This window comes from Rhincodon typus, chromosome 35, assembly GCF_021869965.1.
Source record: "Rhincodon typus isolate 14 chromosome 35, sRhiTyp1.1, whole genome shotgun sequence".
In the NCBI taxonomy this organism is placed as follows: domain Eukaryota; kingdom Metazoa; phylum Chordata; class Chondrichthyes; order Orectolobiformes; family Rhincodontidae; genus Rhincodon; species Rhincodon typus.
The window spans coordinates 21,803,294-21,817,826 of NC_063366.1; positions in this window are offsets into that span (position 1 = coordinate 21,803,294).

Below are 14,533 nucleotides of genomic sequence, written 5' to 3' on the forward strand. Positions count from 1 at the left end.
TCATTAATAACATTGACCATATCAGGAATTTAGAAGTGGCGATATTTCCTAATTATTGTACAATGTTCAGCACTGTTCATAACTCCTCAGACAGTGAACTCATCTAAATCGACGTGGTGCAAAGCCTTCACAAGTTTCAGCCTTGAGCTGATGACAGACAAGCGTGAGACAATAATCATCCAGCACGCAAGGGAATGTAACCATCTCCCATTGACATTTTCGTAATTGATTCCCCCCATGATCAATATATTGGGCTTATTGTTGACCAGAACCTGAATTGGACCAGCCGTACAACTTCCATGACTACAAGAGGGGGTCTGCAGTTATGAATTCTAATGACCAAATCTGACTCCTCAAAGCCTGGCCACCATCTGCAAGGCACAGGGTATGAGTGTGATCGATACTCCACACATGCCTGGATGAATGCAACTCCTAAAGCACTAAAACTCAATTCCATCCAAGACAAAGCAGACTGTTTGATTCGTACTGGAAGCTGGGTACTTCACTCGAGACATTCACAAAGGGAATTAGATTGATAGCTGCAAAAGAACAATAGAGAGGGTTACAGGGAGAAGGCAGGAGAATGGCACGAGGTGAAATGATGTGTAAAATGACTGCCTGTGTGCTGTACAAATTCTATGCTTCCAACTCCATCAGCCACCATCAACATTCACTTCATTCATCATTGGTGGATAAGAGCATTGGTTTGCACCAACAACAAGATGCAGTGTAGGAAACTTCCCCAGGGTCCTTTAACAACATTTCCCCAAACTGCAATCTCTACCATCTAGAAACAGCAACAGGCATATTGGGACAACACCCTCTGAGTTCCCCTCCAAGTTGCGGACCATCCTGATTTGGAATTATATCATCATTCCTTCAGTATTGCTGGGTGAAAATTCTAGAACTGCTTGACAGCAAATGTAAAGTTGCCCATATCCCAAGGACAACAGCAGCTCAAGAAGGCACCTCACTGTCATCTTGTCCTGGGCAATTAGGGGTAGGCAACAAGTGCTGGACGAGGCAGCAAAGGATGTCAAGAATGAATAAATGATAAAACTTCTGCACATTTCTAATGTTTTAATTCCTTCCTAAAGCTGAGGCTGTTTGTTTGACAGACTCATCATAACTTGAACACGGCAAAAGCCTCACAGTTTGAAACAATAAATCAACAAAAGGGAAATACATAACAGCGTACTCTTCATGGGAAAGTGGTAGATCAATGGCTGCTGTGTTGGGTGAGGCTCCTTCAGAATGAACACTTCCTAACACCAGCACCATCCCTCCCCCACGCTGTGCAGTGACATTCAATTGACCACTTATTGCAACCCAGGCCATTGCACCCCCGCACCCCATAGCTCAAGCCTGGACTGACAGTCAGCATTCTCTGGTGGTGGGGGAGAGCGGGAGAGGGTCCTTTTTCCCTTAGCCTTGTCACAGTTCCTCTGAAAAATGGTCACCTCACTTAAACATATGCTGTTCTGCAAATTCATCTTGGTTCTGTCGTCACTCTCTATTCAATGAAAAAGCAGCACCAAAATTTCCCTTCAGATTTTATTTGCAGTAAATTTACTAAACCTCAACTTAAAATCCCAGAATATTTGTAACTTGGCATCTTTCCCATACTGCACCCAATTTTCTAAATTATCTTTTTCTACTATACTGTAGGGTCAAGATTGTAATCACATTTAATGTTAGCTTCTAATAATACTCATCTATTGGTGACAATTACAATTACAACATGAAACAAGTGAAAGGGCAATCTGGTCTTTGAGTTGTGAGAATGGCCAAGGGCTGGAAATAGTTCCAATCCTTACATTTTATGCATCTATTTAATGAGGAAACTGGATATTTTGTCAAACCTCACCCATGCAAACAATTGGTCGATTATAATATGAAATCCAGATGCTTTCTATTGCCTCTCTTTGGTGCATTCTGTATGTTTCAGCAGCGTAAAGACAGGCTGCTAAATCCCTGATCTCACTGCACGGAAGTTTTTGGTCTCTACTCAGTTTCAGAGGTCCTGAGGGTTCTAGTGAAGATTGTTCCACTTCTACCTGCAGAGGACCAGACTGCATGGCAGGTTGGATTGGTGGAACATGGTGATTATGTGTTGGTACTCAATTGGTTTCGTCATGAAAATGGTGAGAAGCATTTTCCCTGTCTTCTCCTTCACACCTCGCCTGGAGCAGAGTCACGTCATTGCCCCACTCTGTTGCAAGCCAGCCTGATGAAGATCAACAACATTTTGTAAGGCCATGGATACAGTATCTGTTATCCTGTTCAAGGCAGCAGACACCTGTGCAGCTATGGTAGTTTCTGTGTCAGTCTCTGGAACTGCAGTGGTATGATTAAAAATGATGTCTTCAAACCAGATCATAAAGGATTAATCATTGAGTTAATTGGATATGACAACAAGCAATTGAAATAAAATGAAAAAGCACATAGTAAAAAGGCCGAATGTGAAAACATCCTGTTTTGATTGAGAGGTGGCGAGTAACATTAAACTGTCTCTGTAAGCTTCATGTTGAGCCTTCACATGGAACCACCTGGAGATGTTTTTTTGTCTAATGGAATGTCTGGAAAAGTAATAAAAGTAGCATGGAATGATGATAAGCCAAGTAATATTCAATTTAGAACAGAACTAACATCAGGAACTTTATCCAATTTAGTGGATTTCACTGCAGACCAGATCACAAACAGTGCCGGGAATCTGGAATCTCTAGACCAGCCATGATAGAACGGGGTCTCCAATGGCAGAAGGTAGTGAGGCTTGTTCTTCAACATGTTGAACATGTCTAAAGTAGTTTCACTCATTAGTTTGCAAATATTTAACTCACAGCTAAAATAGATCCATTCATTAGTTTGCATATATTACTAAAATATCTCAAGTAGATTAAGCTAATAAATTTGGTTTATATCAACACACATATCATCTTGTAATCACTTTTGATCAGACCCTAAAAGAGCTTGGTTAGGCATTACTAACCGAACGACACAGGGATTTCCTCCACTGTGAAGGACCTCTGAGCTCCCTGCACTCCTCCAATTCCCCTTTCTATACACACTTTCTGAAACACCTCTCAGACACAGCACCTGTGTTTTTATCTGCCAAGGAGACAAGCACTGGAATTCATTCCTTAAACCTCTCCAATCTTCTTGAAGATACTCTTTCTTTTCCCCACATTCATGGGAATGGCTGGGTAAACCTTGGACACAGTCACACATCGACTATGCCAATTCCCTTTCATGGGTTCAATATTCTTAGTCATTGTGGTTACTCATTCAAAGTGTTTGGACATGGATAGAGTTCATTCATCAAATTGGAAGGACAATAGAAATGCTGTGAGAATCCGTTGCAGCGGCCGGAAGTGTTGGTCACAGACAATGGGCCATCATTTACCAGCAGGGAATTTGAGTATTTCCTAAAATTGAATGATATTCAGCAAGTAAGGACCTCTCCATACTACCCATTGTCCAATAGTCTGTTCGAAAGAGCAGTACAAACTTTGAAGGCAGCTTTCAAGAAACAGCTATAGCATTACTCAATACCAAACTGTCCCAGTTCCTATTTGATTGTAGGACCACCACTCATGCAAATACATTGGTATCTCCAGCAGAATTGCTAATGGGGAGAAGACTCTGCATCAGGTTAAATCCAATCTTCCTAGACCTGGGAGAGAGGGTGAAATGGCATCAGGAACACCAACAACAACACAAGACTCCTCTAAACAAGACAGACAGTTTCCTTCAGGGGACAAAGTTTGGTGCCAAATCCACAGAAATGGCCCTGCATGGGTTAAGAGGCATTGGGGTCACACGGTCAGATCCCATGATGTACACGGTTTGGGTAGGTGAGGTAGTCCTGAACAAGAACTTGGACCACGTGAAAGCTGCAAACTTGCAAAACATATCCGGCAAGGCTGTCAGAACCGTATCCATCTAGTGTTGAAGAAAGCTTGAAATCTGAGATAGCCATGGTGGATGTTGCAGCCTTGATGCATTTACCACCTGAAGAAAAGGATGAATTTCTTCCGAGATAGTCTGGGCACAAGAGAAGGGCTAATGCCTAGTACACACTGCCTGTACCTGAGGGTGTATCAGAGGAACCAGAATCGGTGCGAAAACACCCCAGGAGATGCTGCAAGAAAAAGCACAGGCCTACATCCCTGGACTTAGAGTGGGAGGCATGCAGTGATTGTGATAAGGTCAGCCAGGTAGACCTCATAGAAAATGAGTTCCCTCGTGGGGGCTGTTAATCTGGTCAAATCGAGGAGCCTTGGCCCACAGATATTCGCTCTGAGAGTTGGGTCTGAGGAAGCTGGGTTAGTGTCAAAAACTATGCGCATGTAAATAAAGGGTGACTCTTTGATGGGTTACAAGCCTCTTGTGGAGTTATTCCATTAGCAGCTCCAATTTGAAAGGATTTGTTTGATTTGGTCTACGTCTCCAGTGAAGACCAAACCAAAATATCTATTCAATTTTTCTGCCATCGCTTTATCATCCATTGCTAATTCCCAAAACTCATTCTATAGGATAACATTTGTGTTGTTAATTCTTTTCTTTCTCAAATATTTGAAGAAAGATTTCCTCTCTGTTTTTATATTTGTACCTGTCTTTTTCTGAGCACAAGGCATAATCTCAGAATAAGAGGTTGCACATTTGAAAAAGAGATGTTACAGAATTTCTTCTCTCAGAGGGCACTGACTGTGGAATTCTTTACCATAGAGGGCTGTCGTGGCTGTATCTTTCAGTCTATTCAATTGATATTGACAGATTTTTAATCAGGAAGGGAATCAAGGGTTATTGGAAAAGGCATAAATGTGGATTTGAGGATTACCAGGTTAGCTATGATTTTATTGAATGGGGAAGCAGGCTTGATTGGATGAATGGTCTGCATCTGCTCCAATGTTTTATTGTGCTATAGACTGCTGGAATAGCAGGGCTTGATCTCCAGCACTACCCCAGTGAGGTGTAACAATTCGTAGGTGCCACCATCCAAATTCAAAAATGGAAAATTTGTTAAATATGACCAGAAATTAGATACATCCCAATTTGTGGGCAAAGGGTTACTATTTGAAGTCTTTCTACTACAATGTGTTGGGGACCCGTTGATCTGTCAAAGACCTCTTAGCTTGTATTGGACAGGATTGAATTATTTCTCTTTAAATAGAACTCCCAGTGGATCACGTTTAATCTCAGGGCCCTCACTATGTTCCTCCATTTTTATTTCCAGTTCTCTTTCAAGTCACTGTTTTTGACTCTGAGGCTTTAATGCTTCAAATTCCCTGTAGCTCCTGGCCCTTTATACTGACAGGACCCAGGTCCAGATTCTGTTCAACTGATCAGAAACATGCAAGAAAGTTTTAACCTTTTCACTAGACAAAGGTCAGTGTCTCCTTTTTCAACTCCTTTTATTTTATTGGGATCTTTCAACAGGAATACAATGCATGCAATCCCACTGGGAATGAAGCCTTTTTTAAATTAAAAAGGATTTGGGACTCACCTCTTATTTTCCATCATATTGATATAAGACTTTCTGCATTTCTCCAACAGATAATACAAGGAGCTCAATAGATCAAGCAATGTAAATACAGCGTTGTCACCCTTCAGTGTTTGGATATCCCCCTCAGGATTTCATGATCCGGGTGCAGAGTGAGAAATGTAAACACAGAGAAATCGCAACCCCAGACTGGGAAACAGGTGAAAAGGTTGATGATGGGGCTTGGGGAGTGTGGGTGGGTTTGACTGAAGCAGGGAATAAATGAAGGAAAGAGACACAACTGATTTCATTGTTAATTCTTTGAAATTTGTATTTGCATAGAATTTATTTACAACTTGTTGAGGATTTTACAAAATACGATCTTTTGGTTAACTGACAGATTTAATGACAGCCTGCTGTCAATATTGTTTTCTGATCCCCAACCCCAGTCTTCTGGCCCTGAACCTAACACCTTAATAAGACCTTGATATGGGGGGAGGGGTTGGTAATGGCTTCATAATATCATCAGTAGACTATTAATCCAAAAGTTCAGCAAATGTTCAGGGGATCAGGTTTGAATTCCACCATGACAGATGGTAGAATTTTAATTCTTTTTTTAAAAAGTCTGGAATTAAGAAGATCCTGATAATCATGAAACAATTGCCATCTGGCTCACTAATGTCCTTCAGGGAATGAAATAAGCCATCCTCACCTTATCTGGCCTACATGTGACAACTGCCCTTTGAAATGGCTGAGCAAGCCTCTCAGGTCAAGTGCAGTTAGAGATTGCCAATAAATGCTGGTCAGCCAGTGAAGCCCATGTCCCATGAGTGAATAAAAAATATACTGTGGTCAGGTCACTGTGAGGTCTGAAATGCTGTGCCCTTGAGGTCCTGCTCCTTTCTCAGATCCAGATCCAGACCAGAGCAGATTCTCAGAAATTGGTTTAAATAAGATGTTTTAAAGAAAGAATAAACTTTCCCAGTGAATTTATTCCCAGTGAAGGTGTGGAGATCGGACTTGGTGTCCGCGTTGTAAAGTGAAACTGTCCCAGATTCATAATTAAGATAAACTCCTAACTTCCAGAGGATCTTTCCAATTGGGAGATGGGGTGGAGGAGAGATATTTATATAAAGCTGATACCCTACCTGCCAGTGGTCTAAAATCCATTCTCCGGGATCACACTGACCCATCTCTTCCTCTCCGCAGACTCTGAGGCTTCTCCCAAATTCCAGAAATGATTCTATGCCACCTCCACCTCGAAATAATGTCTCCCTGATGTGAATCCCTCTGATCCCAGGGCATAGGAACAGTGTAAACCTCTTCTCTGTTTCAGGAAGACTCCTCTGGGTTGTGGTCCATTACAAGCTCTTCAGATCGTCAGGGACCTCAAGGTGTGAGTTCACGGTTTCCATGTCCAGGGTCACAGAGACTGGGTGTAAAAACAGAGAATTGGAGCCAGTCCCTCAGTATGCGTCTATGTGAGCGCTGTGGGGGGAATATATCAGTGGGGGGGGGGGGGGGGACATGTGTTTGTTGGGGAATGTTTGCCTGAATCATTGGTGGGGAGGGTAATTGTTTGTGGGGGCAATGTATGTGTGCCTGTCGGTGATCTGTGAGTGAGTCGGGGGATGGGTGTGTTGGGGGGAATATGTATGACAGTGTGTTGTGGGTGCCTGTGTATGTACTTGGGAGGGGATTTGTGTGGGGGGGAATGTGTGTTTGTGTGTGTGTGGTCTGTTATAAGCAGTGTGTTTGCAGGGAGGTGACAACATGTTTTATGACTGCAGGGAGCATGCATGCATATACATGGGGATGGTTGAGTAGGGAGATGTATGTGTGTGAGGAGGGCAGTGTGTTGGGGAGTGGTGCTGTGTGTTTTCAGCACAACAAAATGGGTCATCCTATTGTGAAGTGCAGTTTTCTGCAAATTGTTCAAATTCAAGTCACCTATTTGTGCAAAGAAGAAAATTTCAAAATCCACTGCTTTTATATTATTCCAGACTTTTACAAGCTTTTTCTCTAAGTTTACAACCAATGGAATATTGCTACAGCTGCCTCAGTGAGAACAATGTGGAACTGTAGGAGATGGGGAGATACTAAACGAGTATTTTGCATCAGTGTTTTCTGTGGAGAAGGACAGGGAAGATGTAGAATGTGGGGAAATAAATAGTGACATCTTGAAAGATGTCAGTATTATAGAAGAGGAGGTGCTTGATGTCTTAAAACACAGAAAAGTAGATAAACCCCCAGGACCTGATGAGGTGTGAGAAGATATTGCTGGACCCCTTGCTGAGATATTTGTAAACAGGTGAGCCACAGGTGAGGTGCCAGAAAACTGGAGGTTGGCTAATGTTGTGCCATTATTTAAGAAAGGTGGTAAGGAAATTTCAGGAACTATAGACTGGTGAGCTTGACATCAGTGGTGAGAAAGTTGTTGGAGGGAATCCTGAGGGACAGGATTTACATGCATTTGGAAAGGCAAGCACTTATTAGGTATAGTCAACATGGCTTTGTGCATGGGAAATTGTGTCTCACGAACTTGATTGAGTTTTTTGAAGATGTAACAAAGAGGATTGATGAAGACAGAGTGGTGGATGAAATCTATATGTGCTTCAGTAAGGCATTTGAGAAGGTTCCTCATGGTAAATTGGTTAGCAAGTTTAGATCACGTGGAATAGTGGGAGAACTAGCCATTTGAATATAGAACCCAAAGGTAGAAGACAGAGGGTGGTGGTGGAGTGTTTATTTTCAGACTGATCAGTGCTGTGCCAGAAGGATTGGTGTTGGGTCTACTGATTTTTGTCATTTATATAAATGATTTGGATGTGAACGTAGGAGATATGCTTCGGAAGTTTGCAGATGACACGTAAATTGGAGGTGTAGTGGACAGCAAAGAAAGTTATCACTGAGTACAATGGGCTCTTGATCAAATGGGGCAAGGAGTGGCAGATGGAGTTTAATTTAGATAAATGTGAAGTCCTGCATTTTGGAAAGGCAAATCAGGGCAGGGCTTACACAATTAATGGTAAGGTCCTGGGAGATATTGCTGAACAAAGAGTCCTTGCAGTGCAGGCTCATTGTTCCTTGAAAGTGGAGTCACAGGCAGATATGATAGTGATAAAGGTAGTTGGTAAACTTGCTTTTATTGGTAAATGCATTGAGTATAGGAGTTGGGAGGTCATGTTGCAGCTGTACAAGACATTGGTTAGGTCATGTTTGGAAAACTGCGAGCAGTTCTGGTCTCCCTGCTGTAGGAAGAATGCTGTGAAACTTGAAAGTGTTCAGAAAAGATATACAAGGATGTTGCCAGGGTTGGAGGGTTTGAGCTACAGAGAGAAACTGAATAGGCTGGGGCTATTTTCTCTGGAGCGTTGGAGGCTGAGAAGTCTTCAGCCTTCAATCATGAGGAGCAGGGACAGAATAAATAGCCATGGTTTTTTCCCTGAGTTGAGGGAGTCCAAAATGAGAGGACATAGGTTTAAGGTGAGAGTGGAAAGATTTAAAAGGGACATAAGGGGCAAATCTTTGTGCCCCCTTCCAACTATGGAAAGAGGGTGTTGGTGTACGGAATGAGCTGCCAGAGGTGGTTGTGGAGGTTGGTACATTTGGAACATTTAAATGGCTTCTAGATGGTTATCTGAATAGGAAGGGTTTTGAGGAATGTGGGCCAAATGCTTGTAAACGGGATTAGATTTATTTAGGATATCTGGTCGGCATGGAAGAGATGGACCAAAGGGTCTGTTTCTGCACTGTATATCTGTCTGACTCTACACTTCCTGTGGGCGTTCACTGCAATCCTCAAGGAATTCTTGTAATTGGTTGCTCCTGGCCCCACCCACTCTGTGAGGCAGAGACACGTCCCAGAGCAGAATGAGGAATAAACAGCATTAGAGCAGCGACAGGGAATCCCTGAAGCTGGGCGATGAGAGGGAAGGTTGGTTGGGAGTCAGGGATGGATAGAGAGACGATGGGAGGGGGTGGGGGATTTTGTCCTGGGAGTGACTGGCAGCCTGCTGCTCTCCTTCATATCCTTCAGTCCCAAAGCAGCCCCAGGCTTGGATACCCAAGTTGTATTTGACTTTGTGGAAAACACAAGCTGAAACATATTGTCCAGCTCTTCCTCACCTCTCCCTTACAATGCACCAGGATTCTCTCAATCCTCACTTTGGGAGTCACTGCACAGAGCTGAAGACCTGGTCCCATTCTGGGAAATCTCCTCCCCTTGCACCATCCCTTCAGCCTTGGCATCCTTCCGATAGTGCGGGCCCAGAATTGGCTACAGCTTGGGTGGGACACCAGTGGAAATCCTGTCAGTACCATTTCCACCATTTCGCTGATGGAGCACTAAATTCAGCTGACAGAGAAATCCAGAGAAATTCCTCACCTCGGCCACTCCGTGCCTGCTGCTGCCTCCCCACCACTGTTGTGTCTGAGAGCAGATCCCTTAGTCCATCACAGAGTCACATCATGGCGGAGAAGGAGAAGCTGGCACTGTTATTCACCAACAAGAATCTGGAGGACCTGCTGGATGGGGTGGTTCAAGGAAGAAAAGTCCTCAGCAGAGGAGACCAATCCACCAGACGATACCAGTGGGATTGGAGGTCAGTGATATCTCATGGGTGTTTTGAAGTGTCCTATAATGCAGAAAGCAGGTCAATGACTTCTCCACCCTGCCAGGGTAAGTGCCATACTCTGCACTCTGCTACCTCACACTCAATCTTCCTCTGTCCGTTCATCATCTCTCACCAAGGGTCATGCTCTGACTCTCTCACTAATGCCTGCAATACTTTCAGTCACTCTCATTACACCCTCCCCCACCCATCCTCACACATCACTAATCTTGCACGGTCTCTGTGCCTCACTTCCTTTGAGCTCCTCAACTCTTTACTCTACATGCACCAGAATTAACATCCGTTCCACCCATTTTTATCTTCCTTATTGCTTACCTTTCTGTTATCACAGGAAAATTCAGTGCACAGCAAGCTAGAGCAAAGCCATACAGCGGGGTAGAGGGGAAACCAACAAGCTACATCAATGAGTCGTCTGACTGTCTGCCTCCATAGACAGATTGTCATCTGCCATGGAGAGACAGCCCAGCACCCTCAGGGGCTACTGGGAGCGTGCAAATCTGCACTCCATTTTCTCAGACAGTAGTCCTCAGGACTGAAGGCATGGCGACAGAGGGAGGAAGAAACCTTACCCAAATCCATGTGCTCACCCTCATGAGGAGACAGGGCAGTGCCAGGGGGCACCCAATTGGAGGGGGACTACACACAGGCTGCTTGGCATTCATAGCCAGGACACTGGAGAGGGGACAGGTCCTCCACTTCTACACATCCTGCACCTGTCTGACTTTTAGAAATTTAGGCCGGGAGGAGGTCAACCTGCCACTGGCAAGAAGGCCCTTAGCCCACCTGGCACCACCAAAACTGCCAAACAGACTCCCACCACCCAGTTGTGGGACCAGCGAGTAGCCTAAAACATGATGGGATGGAGAGGAAGAAGAAAATATTTTGAGTGCACTTTTGTGGCATAGGTGATAATGTCTTTTAAAAGATTCCCAACTGCTGTGTAAATGTTTGTTTTGTGACTCTTCAGGTTGTAGTTAGTTTCCCTGTGTAAGGTTGAAGTGCATTGCTACACGATCCAACCTCACTTCATGGACACTAACGAGACTCACTGGATGGCGGGCTGCACTGAGAATATACTGCACCATCTGAAAGCAGGGGGAGCAATGCATCCACATAGCATTGGGTCACACGAACACCTTTGGCATGCTGCATTCAACATCTCAGCTGTTCAGTTGCTTCTGTGGGCTGCCCAGTCATCTGACTGAGTTGCCCAGCAATGGCTATGTCAGAGTGGTGCAACACAGACAAGGTCAATGCAGTGGGATGGCCCAGGAGCATGCAACCTGTATGCCTACATCCTGCACAGTGCATGGGTCTTGTGACCAATGCTCTTCCCCTTTAACGGCCCTCTGAACAGAGATGGATGCAGCCCCCTCCCTCACAGGTCACATCACTCACCCTTCCATTTCCAGTGTGCTCGCAGCCAATTTCCTCCCCATTACACACACTTCATTTGCTTCACGGTGCAGTGGCTTCCAGTCTCAGCCTGAATGTACTGGTGAGCTTCCAAACAACCACATTTCTTTCCATCTGCCCGTCCCATCAGCCCTACAGGCTGCACACTTCACCAAGTCCTCATCAAATGCATGTGTCTACCCCTGTCTTCCTTTCTCACCCAACTGCTAGTATATGAGATGATCATGACTGGGAATGTCAGACACTGCCCCGGCAGCTCCACCCCCCCTCCCCCAAACCACCGCACCACTTGAGATAAGGTTGCTCCTGGCTGCGGACAACACCCTTCACTACCTCCTTCACTGCATCCCTCCACCCGACCCTGCAGATCTGCTAAGGTCCTCACAATTATACTCAGTCCTGCTTTCCATGTTAGTTTTTCCCAACATCTTGTGTTTTTGGTGAGTTTGGTAAGATCTGAAGCTGAATATTAATGAAGCGAGCCTTGCCATCAATAGGTTATCCCTATCACTCTGCAACTCACCACTGCCCAGCAAAAATCTCACCATGCCTCCCATCAAAAAATAGACAAGGTGGAGCATGTGGATCCAAATGTAAAGTAGGTCCTCACTGGACTCCTCCTCTTATTTTGCCACAATTTTCCCCAGACCCCACATCACTCAGAACCCTGTAAGATTCTACTCTTTACTTTAAAAACATAGACTTACTTACATCTTAATTAGGACAATATTCAACAGAGAGTTTGACGTTTCAGTGCATCATGCCAGATAAAGATCAACTTACCACACTCCATTAAAATCATTTGTAAGAGAAATATTCAGATATTATAGTGTCTTCTTCCTGATTGCTTTTATTCACTCGTTAAACAGGTGCATTGCTGGCAGGGCCCATATTTGCCCCTGGAGAAGGTGGTGGTGAGCTTTCTTCTTGAACTGCCACAATCCATGTGCAGTAGCTAGAGCCATAATTGCATTAGGGAGGGATTTTCTAAAACTTTGACCTAGCAACAGTGAAGGAATGGTGATATATTCCCAAGTCAGGATGGTGTGTGCGTTGGAGGGGAACTTGCCATCCCTTTCCATGTAAACATCTGCCCACAATCAACTTTTGAATTTTTTTGCCTAACACTGTCAAAATTGGCTCTCCTCCAACTTAGAACTTTAAGGTTTAGACCCAGTCTATCCTTTTCCATCATTATTTTAAAACTAATAGAATTATGGTCACTGGCCTCATAATGCCCCCCACCACTTGCTAACGCCTCAGTCACCTGCCCTGTCTTATTTCCCAAGAGTAGGTCAAGATTTGGACAATCCCACCATTGCCATTGGGGTGGCAAGGTGGCTCAGTAATTAGCACTGCTGCCTCACAACACCAGGGATGCAGGTTCCAGCCTTGGGTGACTGTCTGTGTGGAGTTTGCACATTCTCCCTGTGTCTGTGTTGGTTTTCTCCAGGTGTTCTGGTTTCCTCCCACAGTCTAAAGATGTCCAGGGTAGGTGAATTGGCCATGGTAAATTGCCTATAGTGCCCAGGGATGTTTAGGTTACGTGGGTTAGACATGGGAAATGCAGGGTAGGGGAAATGGGTCTGTTTGGGATGCTCTTCAGAGGGGCGGTGTGGGCTTGTTGGACCAAATGGCCTGATTCCACACTGTAGGGCTTCTATGAGATTTGCACCTTGTCTCATAGGTAGATCTACATAGTGAATCAGAAAATTTTCTTCTACACACTTAACAAATTCCTCCCTTAAAACTATGGCAGTCCCAGTCTATGTTTAGAAAGTTAAAATCCTTACTATAACCACCCTATTATTCTTACAGATAACTGAGATCTCCTTCCAAATTTGTTTCTCAATTTCCCACTGACTATTGGGGTTTCTATAGTACAATCCCAACAAGGTGATCATCCCTTTCTTATTCCTCAGTTCCACCCAAATAACTTGCCTGGATGTATTCCCAGGAATGTCCTCCCTAAGTACAGCTGTAATGTTATCCCTCAACAAAAATGCTACTCCCCCTCCTTTCTTGTTCCGCGCACTGCTCCCATCCTTCCGAAAGCATCTATACCCGGAACATTAAGCTGCCAGTCCTGTCAGTCTCTGAGCCATATCTCTTTAGTTGTTATTATATCTCATTCCCATGTTCCGAATCATGCCCTGAGTTCATCTGCCTTACCTGTTAGGCCTCTTGCATTGAAATAAATGTCCTGAGTTTTCGACTTGCTCCTTTTCCCAGCTGTACCAGTCTCAGAATGATCTCTTACTTCATACATCAGTCTCTCTCCTCATACGTCAGTCCCACCATCCCTGCAATCAGCCTGGTAAACCTTCACTGCATTCCCTTGAGAGCAAGAGCATCCTTCCTCAGAAAAAGAGACCAAAACTACACACAACATTCTCGCTATGGCCTCACCAAGGCCCTGTATAATTGCAACAACACGACCCTGTTCCTGTACTCAAAACCTCTTGCAATGAAGGGCAACATAGCATTTGCCTTCTTTACCGCCTGCTGCACCTGCATGCTTACCTTCAGCGACTGGTGCACAAGGCCACCTAGGTCCTGCTGCACACTCCCCTCTCCCAATTTACAGCCATTCAGGTTTTAATCTTATTTCTTGTTTTTGCTTCCAAAGTGAATAACCTCACATTTTTCCAAATTATACTACATCTGCCATTGATTTGCCCACTCACTCAACCTGTTGAGATGATGCTGAAGGATCTCTGCATCCTCGTCACAGTTCACCCTCCCACCCAAATTGGTATCATCTGCAAACTTTGAGATGTTACATTTTGTTCTCTCATCCAAATAATTAATATATATCGTGAATAGCTGGGGTCCCAGCACTGATTCCTGTGGAAACCACTAGTTACTGCCTGCCAATTTGAAAAAGACCCATTAATTCCTACTATTTGTTTCCTCTATGCCAAACAGTTTTCTATTGATCTCAATACACTTAGCCCAATCCCATGAGCTTTATTCTTGCATAATAATCTCTTATGTGGGG